This window comes from Hordeum vulgare, chromosome 7H, assembly GCF_904849725.1.
Source record: "Hordeum vulgare subsp. vulgare chromosome 7H, MorexV3_pseudomolecules_assembly, whole genome shotgun sequence".
In the NCBI taxonomy this organism is placed as follows: Eukaryota; Viridiplantae; Streptophyta; class Magnoliopsida; order Poales; family Poaceae; genus Hordeum; species Hordeum vulgare.
This window is the reverse complement of record NC_058524.1, coordinates 371,263,538-371,273,371: the sequence shown is the minus strand read 5'-3', so window position 1 is coordinate 371,273,371 and position 9,834 is coordinate 371,263,538.

Sequence of the window (9,834 nt, the reverse complement as noted above, 5' to 3'; positions counted from 1 at the left end):
GAGCCCGATCTTCCTGCTGTCCTCGTCGTGTCGTCGGCGTCGTCCTCAGCCTGTTGTCCTCGTCCTCACCCTCGTCCTCAGCCTGCCGTCGGCGTCATCCTACAGGTATGTGATTTTCTCTGTCTCTTCCTGTTCTTTTCTCCATATACATAATCGGAATATTAGCTGTTCATAGATAAAGAATCTGCCGGGTCAATAGAGCTTCCATATTCCAGATAAAGAATCTGCATACTCCATGTCTAGTGAAGACCACTCCTCCAAATATGGCATCTATGTCAATCGAATTTGGTCAGACTTCGAGAGTTATGCAAACTGATAGTTCTGTATATGTGGCCGGACTTCCACTATATAGTTCTGTATATGTGGCCGGACTTCCAGAGTCAATCGAATTTGGTCAGACTTCCAGAGTTATGTCAATTTGGTCAGACTTCCACTATTAGCTGTTCATAGTTATGTGTGATTTACCTACAAAATTTCTTCTAGCAGCACGGAGTTCATTATCCTCTATCACTTCATAGTTCTGTATATTCAGTACAGTAGTTATTCCATCTCCACAAGTCTGGAAGTCTATATTTGCTGAAGTATCTACTGTATATGTGGCCGGAGACAAGTCTGGATATTCTTCTAGTATATCAACTATAGTAGCGGATCAATTGTACAAACTGCGACAGGAAATCAGTATTCAAATTATCATGATTACAGCTAGCTGATCCTACAGTTCTTTCATGTACTTATTGCCCAGTTGGCAAAATACTCTCTTGGTAACAGGAAATCTGTTAGTAGAAGTATATGTTGAAGTTAGTTAGTAGAAGTATATGTTGAAGTATCTGTTATGTTAGGATTTTGCTTTCTTCATTTGTGGAATGCGTGTTACTGTTCTGATTAATAACTTAGAAAATGGCCATGTCCAAGATTATAGTTCCAGGTGTAGTTGTGTGCATAATTCTTACTACTTGATATTTAAATTGTAGCTCAACTTGCAATATGTCACAATCGAGTTCCGATGAGTTCGAAGATGACATCATTGACCCGACAGAAGTGTTCTCGCTAGAAGATTACTTGGGACAACAGAATATTCTCAACAACTTTGCTGCACAAATAGCTACCAATATTCATGATGCACTAGCAGTTCCAAGTACTAGGCGTCGGTCAGCCCCTAGGACATATATTGACAGGAAGAGAGAATTTTACAACCAACTTCTCATAGCAGATTACTTCTCTGATAATCCTACCTATCCTGATTACTACTTTCGTAGAAGGTTCCGCATGGGAAAGCCCCTCTTTCTACGCATTGTTAAAGCGCTTGGTGAGTGGTCTCCCTACTTCACGCAAAGGGTAGATGCCCTCGGCCGTTCAAGTCTATCGCCTTTACAGAAATGCACAGCAGCCATGCATATGTTGGCGTATGGTGTACCTGCTGACAAAACAAATGACCACATTCGACTAGGTGCTACTACGTCACTCAAGTGTCTTGAAAATTTTGCCAAGGGGATCATTGCCAAGTTTGGTGGAGAATATTTGCGCAGGCCAACTGTTGAAGACATTCAGCGTCTACTAGAAATTGGCGAAGCACGTGGTTTTCCAGGCATGCTAGGAAGCATAGACTGCATGCATTGGGAGTGGAAAAACTGTCCGGTCGGATGGAAGGGGCAGTTTACACGTGGTGACTATGGTGTCCCTACCATCATCTTTGAGGCTGTTGCATCCCATGATCTATGGATATGGCGTGCCTTCTTTGGTGTTCCAGGATCCAACAATGACATCAATGTGCTCAATCAATCACCATTGTTCACTCAAACATTGCAAGGGGATGCTCCTAGGGTAGACTACTATGTCAATGAGCAACAATAGAAGAATGGATATTATCTTGGAGATGGAATATATCCGGAGTGGGCTGTTTTTGTAAAAAACCATTCGGTTGCCTCAAACTGAGAAGGACAAGTTATTTGCAAAGAAACAAGAAGGTGTGAGAAAGGATGTTGAACGTGCATTCGGAGTTCTACAACAACGCTTCAAAGTTGTGGCAGAACCATCACGACTTTGGGATCAAGTAGATATCTGCAACATAATGAAAGCGTGTGTGATCATGCACAACATGATACTCGAAGATGAGAAGGGCGTGGAGTTGCCTTTCGATTTGAATGAAGCTCTAGGTTCATCTACTGCTTTGCCACCTACAGGGATTAGTGGGGCTACTCCTTTGTTTGCTGATGTGGTCAGAAGAGACGTTGAGATCCGTGACCGAGCCATGCACAATCAGCTCAAACAAGACTTGGTTGAGCATATTTGGAAGAAATTCAGCGAAGATACAAACAATTAGTGTGTGTGTGTGTGTGTGTGTGTGTGTGTGTGTGTGTGTGGGTGTGTGTGAGAGAGAGAGAGGAGTGACTATCTTCGAATTGTATGTGTTATCAAGAGTGTTTTAAGACTGTTTTGAATTTACTCTAGATTATACATACTCACTTGTGTTCTTTATTTTCTTCAGTTTGATGTACTACTTCACTGAACCCTGAACTTCAGTTTCATGTACTACTTTCTCTTTCAGCTGCAATGGAATACCGTCCTCCTAATGGTTTCATGATCTTCCTTCAAGGCCAAAGTCATCCAAACTTTCCCTTGCCAACCCCTCAGCAGCTTGGTTTCCAACATCCGATGTTCTGCACGCAGCCGCCGCCACCAACCAAGCACCACCCTCTTCCATCAACATCTGATCCAAGGACCACAACTCCATCCAGTAAGCGAAAACGAGTCACAATTGATGTGGAAGCAGCTGATGAAGATAGACAAAGGTTATATTATACAAAAGAAGAGGACATCAGATTGGTAAGCCCCAAAAATTTATTTAGGCTGATAAATACTGTATTTGCTAGTCCATTTACACTCTCTTTTTTTGGCTGCAAGTCCATTTATACTTGCACAAGTCTCAGTGTTTAGATCAAATGCTTCTCAGTGTCCACCTAAAAATTGTTTCTTAGTTGTTTGAGAAAGTATTTCCAAAGTAACTTTACAAGTGTTGCGATCTTCTTCTGAGAAAACTGCAAATCATTTTGTATGTGGTTGGAAACACACTTCTGTACTTGTTGTGAAATTCATTGTGACATAGTAGTTATATCTTATATGTATTGTTTATCAAATTTAACCGCATGCTTACTTGCATGTTTACTTCCTTTGTGCAGGTGAGTGCTTGGTTGCGCAACTCTGTGAATCCTATCGATGGGAATGCAAAGAAGGGAGAATACTACTAGAAGGAGGTTGCTGATACATTCAACAGCACAACTGAGAGTGACCGAAAGCGGGACGTCAAGCACCTCAAGAACCATTGGTACAAAACAACAAAGAAGGTAACCTCTTTCAACGGCTGCTATAACCAGATGAGAGACACCTATGCGAGTGGCCGGTGTGATCAACAATTGATGCAGCAAGCTCTAGACCTGTACCAGAGCCGCATTTGAACTTGGACACCAGTTCACATATGTGCATTGGTGGGAAGCTGTGAAAGACAGCCAGAAGTGGAAGATTCATGTATACACAGTAGGAGATGGAACAAAGAGGTCAGCACCAACACCAACTGAGAATGCTCAGCGTCCCCCAGGAACAAAGAGGGTGAAGAAAGCTACAGGAAAAGAGAAGGAAGCCCCTACTGAGATGAATGACATGAAAGAACAGATTGAGGCCTTCCTACAAGCACAAGCTGATACTAAGGTCCAAACGAATGAGATGATGGAATTGCAGAGTCGTTTATCTGCTCAGAAGGTAGAAGCTAACCGACTTGCATATGAGACAACAAAGGAGAGGACCGTGGCAAAGTTAGCCGAGGAAAGAACCAAGTTGTTTGATAAGTTTGCACAAATGTTGAGTGCCGACACTACAACAATGGAGCCATGGGCAAAGGAGATCCATGTGAGGGCTGTCACGAGATTGGGGGATCAACTTTTCAAGGAGGGATAGAAGGTATGTAGTCCAACTTGTTCGTCTCTCCTTTGTTTAGATGTTGTGTGTGTTCTATAAGCTGATTGAAACCTGCTCAACTTATCTGCTAACGTCGGTAGTTAATTGAAGCCAAACTTGAACTTGAGTGCAAAGGTTGGATGCTAAACCTGATTTGTCTTTGTTTTTGTAAGTGCAAACCTGAACTTGAGTGCTAAAGTTGGATGCTAAACCTGATTGAACTGCTTGCGTGTCGGCCATTTGGAGATAAACTAACCGTTGATATTCATTTGTCTTTCAAACCAAACTATTATGGATGCTCTGTAGATATGCGCCATGCTAGAAATTGTTGATATTCATTTGGAGTTACTATATTTTGACCTAAACTGTAGATATGTATTTCCTTGACTGAAACCAAACTGTAGATATGTATTTCCTCTGTTTTCCACATAGTTTGTGCCATGCTAGTTCTAAATATACTCTAACATGTGTCTTCCTTGTTATGGATGTTCTGTAGATATGTGTGCAGCAAAGGGGAGCTTCATGTGCAAGGAAGGCATAGAAGATGTGAGACTGTTTTGTTTTGAACGAGGAGGGCCGAAAGATACACCAACAAATTCAGTTTGAACTTTGAATAAATATGATATGCGTGTTTACAAATCTTCTCTCGTGCTTGGAAACCTTAAGATTGTTCTATTACCGTGAGATTTTTTGTGTCATGGTCAAGGAATACTTGTTGTTATATTTTGGATATAAAAAATTGCTAGTAAGAATGTTCTATTGTTGTGGGATGTTCTGTATCATGGTTAAAACATAATTGTTGATATCATTTGGATATCAAAATTGCTGCTTTTTTGTTTGGGGATCAAGTTTTTTATGACTTTCAGTGTGTAAGCTTGTTGATATTGTTGATTCAAAAGGTTAATGGTAATATTTAAATGTACTGAAGGTTGCATGTGTTGAAATGTAGCTGTAAAAGAAAAAGTGTGATCATGTCATTAAAGGGAGTAGCTTCCATTGGGTGATTGTAGCATAGACTAGTAGCTTCATTTCAGTTTATCTATGTGGATGGCTGGGGCAGCACCAAGGTGCTGCCTCCATTGTACATGCCCTAAGCTGGTGCAGTGCTTCTCTCCAAGAGTGGCGAACCACGCAAGCTAAACACAGAAAAGGGGGGTCCTTGCCCTGCTTGGGAAAAGAGGCGCCAGCGATGACGCTCACTGATGCACTGCGCACACACGCCCGCGGCTACGCTGGGAAACTACCCCACGCGACGCGCGCCACGAAAGAGAGCGTCTGTTAGGCCAAGCAAAATTGTTGCACTGATGCTGCTTCTACTGCACTACGCGAGTTGCTGCTGCTCCTACAGGGCCGCGCGGCACAGCAACGTGCCGGAGACGCGGCTACGGTGAGGCTACGAACAGCGAGGGGGAACGAAGATGCGGCTGCTCACCTAGGGGTCAGAGAAGGAAATCCGGTGCAAGAGAGCGTGAAACGTGGCGAGCTGGAGCGAAAGAAGCTTGTTGGAGCTCGAAGAAGAAGCCGGCCATCATGGACGTCGGGGAAGAAGCTCCTGGCACCAATCTTTGCAAAAATGGAACGCCCCTGGCGTCCTCTTGCTCCTGGCAGGTTCGGGGAGGAGGGGGACATGGCCCTACGCTGACAACGAGCTCCAGAAGGAAGCTGCCATGACGTCGGGTTCGATTTGGAGGGTTGCCGGATAGCGTGAGGGGAGAAGGAGGGGGTAACGACACACTAGCGTTGGAGAGGGCGCGGCTGGGGCTGCATATAGCCTCGAGGCTTGCGCTGCTGGCCGCCCGCTCGAGGGAGAGAGGGATCAGTGGCTACCATGTCGTAGTACATAAGCTGACGTTAATGGAAGGAAGAAGAGGGACATGCTGCTGGACCTGGGCCTCGTCTCTCTCTCTGTGGTTTAAGAGCTTTGCAAATAAAACATAACACGCATCTTTGAAATATTACAGGGGCCAAAAGAAAAAGGGTTTTGACAAAATAAAATTATCTTTGGGCTTCTAAAATGTGGCCACTATTTATAAAAATAAGTGGGGTATTTTAGAAGAACAAAAATAAACTAGTTTTATTTGAAATGGGGCTCTGCTTTGAAATAAAAACAAAAGGAAAATAAATTCAAAGAAAATAGTGTTGCACCCCACAATTAATAGGAAGACATTTTGAAGAGGAGGAACATTTTATTGAGGCAAAAATAGAAACTTGAAAAAATCAGCTACTAATTAAACTGGAAGAAATTGTTTTTGAAATTATGATGCTACAAGGGCTTGAAGGGACTCTCGTGTTGCACCCACTCACATTGCACACACCAAGGCACATTCACACCATGCACTTCACACTTCATACCAAGGTGCCACAAGCAACACAAAACAAGAACAAGAATTGATGATATGCAAGATGCCACGATGCACATGAAATGAAGACACCATTAACTCAAACCACTTGATCATTATAACAAGGTTTCCATAAAAGGAAAGATTCACAAAAAGGGGGAAGGAATGCATTGGGGCTTTCACATTAGTAGTGCTACACATAGAATGAGCATATGCATGGTGCCGGTAACACAGAGGTCATATCAAATGTTTACAAAAAACCCGTCGGGTGCCACTAATGCCCGAGGGTGAAGTTGTTGAGCTGGATGACCACTTGAGAAAGAAGTGGTGTACCGTAAAGGTTTTGTGTGAGTGGTTTCGGAAATGGATTAGATTTAAGATTTGTCGACTGTCCCAACCTTACATGTGTGACCACGATACCCCTTTATGGGACGGGATTGTGTTGATTACTCTGGTCGTGCTAGCGAAGATCCCGCATTACTAGTGGCGGGAGTGATATGATCACTCTCGTGACGGGATCATGCCAGGTAGGACGACTATGTTGTTTTTACGTGTTCCAGACACACCGTTGATCCCTGCATGGATGATACTATTGGGGAACGTTGCATGGGAAACAAAAAATTTCCTACGCACACGAAGATCTATCATGGTGATGTCCATCTATGAGAGGAGATTTGGATCTATGTACCCTTGTAGATCGCACAGCAGGAAGCGTTAAGAAACACGGTTGATGTAGTGGAACGTCCTCACGTCCCTCGATCCGCCCCGTGAACCGTCCCCTGATCCGTCCCACGATCCGTTCCGATCTAGTGCCGAACGGACGGCACCTCCGTGTTCAGCACACGTACAGCTCGACGATGGTCTCGGCCTTCTTGATCCAGCAAGAAAGACGGAGAAGTAAATGAGTTCTCCAGCAGCGTGACGGCGCTCAGGTGGTGGTGAAGGATCTTCTCCTGCAGGGCTCCGCCCGAGCTCCGTAGAAGTACGATCTAGAGGTAACACTATGGTGTCTAGATGTGAGTTGCACGTGGCAAAAGTTGTCTCAAATCAGCTCTAAATCACCACTATATATAGGAGAGAGGGGAAAAAGGCTTGCCTTGAGGACAAAGTCCCCAAGGGTGCACCAGCTAGGAAGGGAGTAGGATTCCTACTCCAATCCTACTCAAAATAGGATTGGAAAGTGGAGTCCTTCTCTTCCTTCCCACCTCCCCCTTTTTTTCTTTCTTTGGTTTTCTTCTTATGGTGCCAAGGCCCTGTTGGACTGTCCCACAAGCCCACTAAGGGCTGGTGCGCCACCCCTAGGACATTTTGGATTCCCCCGGGTGGGTTGCCCCCCTCCCGGTGAACTTCCGAAACCCATTCGTCACTCCCGGTACATTCCCGGTAATCCCCGAAAACATTCTGGTAACCAAATGAAGTCATCCTATATATCAATCTTCGTCTCCGGACCATTCCAAAAACCCTCATGACGTCCATGATCTCATTCGGGACTCCAAACAACCGTCGTTAACCACACATATAACTCAACTATATTAAAACATCATCGAACCTTAAGTGTGCAGACCCTGCGGCTTCGAGAACTATGTAGACAAGCCCCGAGGCACTCCTTAGTCAATATCCAATAGGGGGGCCTGGATTCCCATATTGGATCCTACATATTCTTTGAAGATCTTTTCGGTTGAACATCAGTGTCAAGGATTCATATAATCCCATATGTCATTCCCTTTGTCCTTCGGTATGTTACTTTCCCAAGATTTGATCGTCGGTATCCGCATACCTATTTCAATCTCTTTGCTCGTTCCGTAATACAAGATCACGTGACTTACACTTAGTCACATTGCTTGCAAGGCTTGTGTGTGATGTTGTATTACCGAGTGGGCCCCAAGATACCTCTCCGTCACACGGAGTGACAAATCCTAGTCTAGATCCATACTAACTCAACGGACACCTTCGGAGATACCTGTAGAGCACCTTTATAGTCACCCAGTTACGTTGCAACGTTTGATGCACACAAGGTATTCCTCCGGTGCCAGTGAGTTATATGATGTGATGGTCATAGGAACAAATACTTGACACACAGAAAACAATAGCAATAAAACGACACGATCAATATGCTACGTTCATAGTTTGGGTCTTGTCCATCACATGATTCTCCTAATGATGTGATCCCGATATCAAGTGACAACACTTGTCTAGGGTTAGGAAACCTTGATCATCTTTGATCAATGGGCTAGTCAACTAGAGGCTTACTAGGGATAGTGTTTTGTCTATGTATCCACACATGTATTTGTGTTTCCAATCAATACAATTATAGCATGGATAATAAACGATTATCACGAACAAAGAAATCTAATAATAACTAATTTATTATTGCCTCTAGGGCATATTTCCAACAGTATCTCACTTGCACTAGAGTCAATAATCTAGTTCACATCACCATGTGATTTTAACAAATCCAACACCCATATAGTTCTGGGGTCTGATCACGTCTTGCTCGTGAGAGAGGTTTTAGTCAACAGTTATGAAACTTCAGATCCATGTGTGCTTTACAAATCTTTGTGTCATCTTATAGATGTTGCTACTACGTGCTATTCGGAAATACTCCAAATATGTACTCTACTATATGAATCCGTTTTACTACTCATAGTTATTCGGATTAGTGTCAAAGCTTGTGTCGACGTAACCCTTTACGACGAACTCTTTAGCCACCTCAATAATCGAGAAAAATTCCTTAGTCCATTAGATACTAAGGATAACTTTGACCATTGTTCAGCATTCAATCCTGGATCACTCTGTGTACCTCTTAACAGACTTGTGGCAAGGCACACATCATGGCATACTGTAGAGTCTATGGCTAAGGCATAGGGGACGACCTTCGTCCTTTTTCTTTCTTCTGCAATGGTCGGGCTTTTGAGTCTTACTCATATTCACACCTTACAACACAACCAAGAACTCCTTCTTTGTCGATCTATTTTGAACTCCTTCAAAAACTTGTCAAGGTATGCATTTCATTTGAAAGTTCTATTAACCGTTTTGATCTATCTCTATAGATCTTGATGCTCAATGTTCAAATAGCTCTATCCAGGTTTTCCTTTGAAAAACTCCTTTCAAACAACCTTTTATGCTTCACAGAAATTCTACATTACTTCCGATCAACAATATGTCAACCACATATACTTATCAGAAATTCTATAGTCCTCCCACTCACTTCTTTGGAAATACAAGTTTCTCATAAACCTTGTACAAACCCAAAAGCTTTGATCATATTATCAAAGTGTATATTCGAACTCCGAGATGCTTGCACCAGTCCATAGAAGGATCGTTGGAGCTTGCATACTTGTTACCATCCTTAGGATCGACAAAACCTTCTGGTTGTATTACATACAACCTTTCCTCAAGGAAACCGTCGAGGAAACAATGTTTTGACATCCTATGTGCAATATTTCATAAATAATGCAGCAACTACTAACATAATTCCAACAGACTTTTAGCATCGCTACGAGTGAGAAAGTCTCATCATAGTCAACTCTTCTGAACTTGTCGGAAA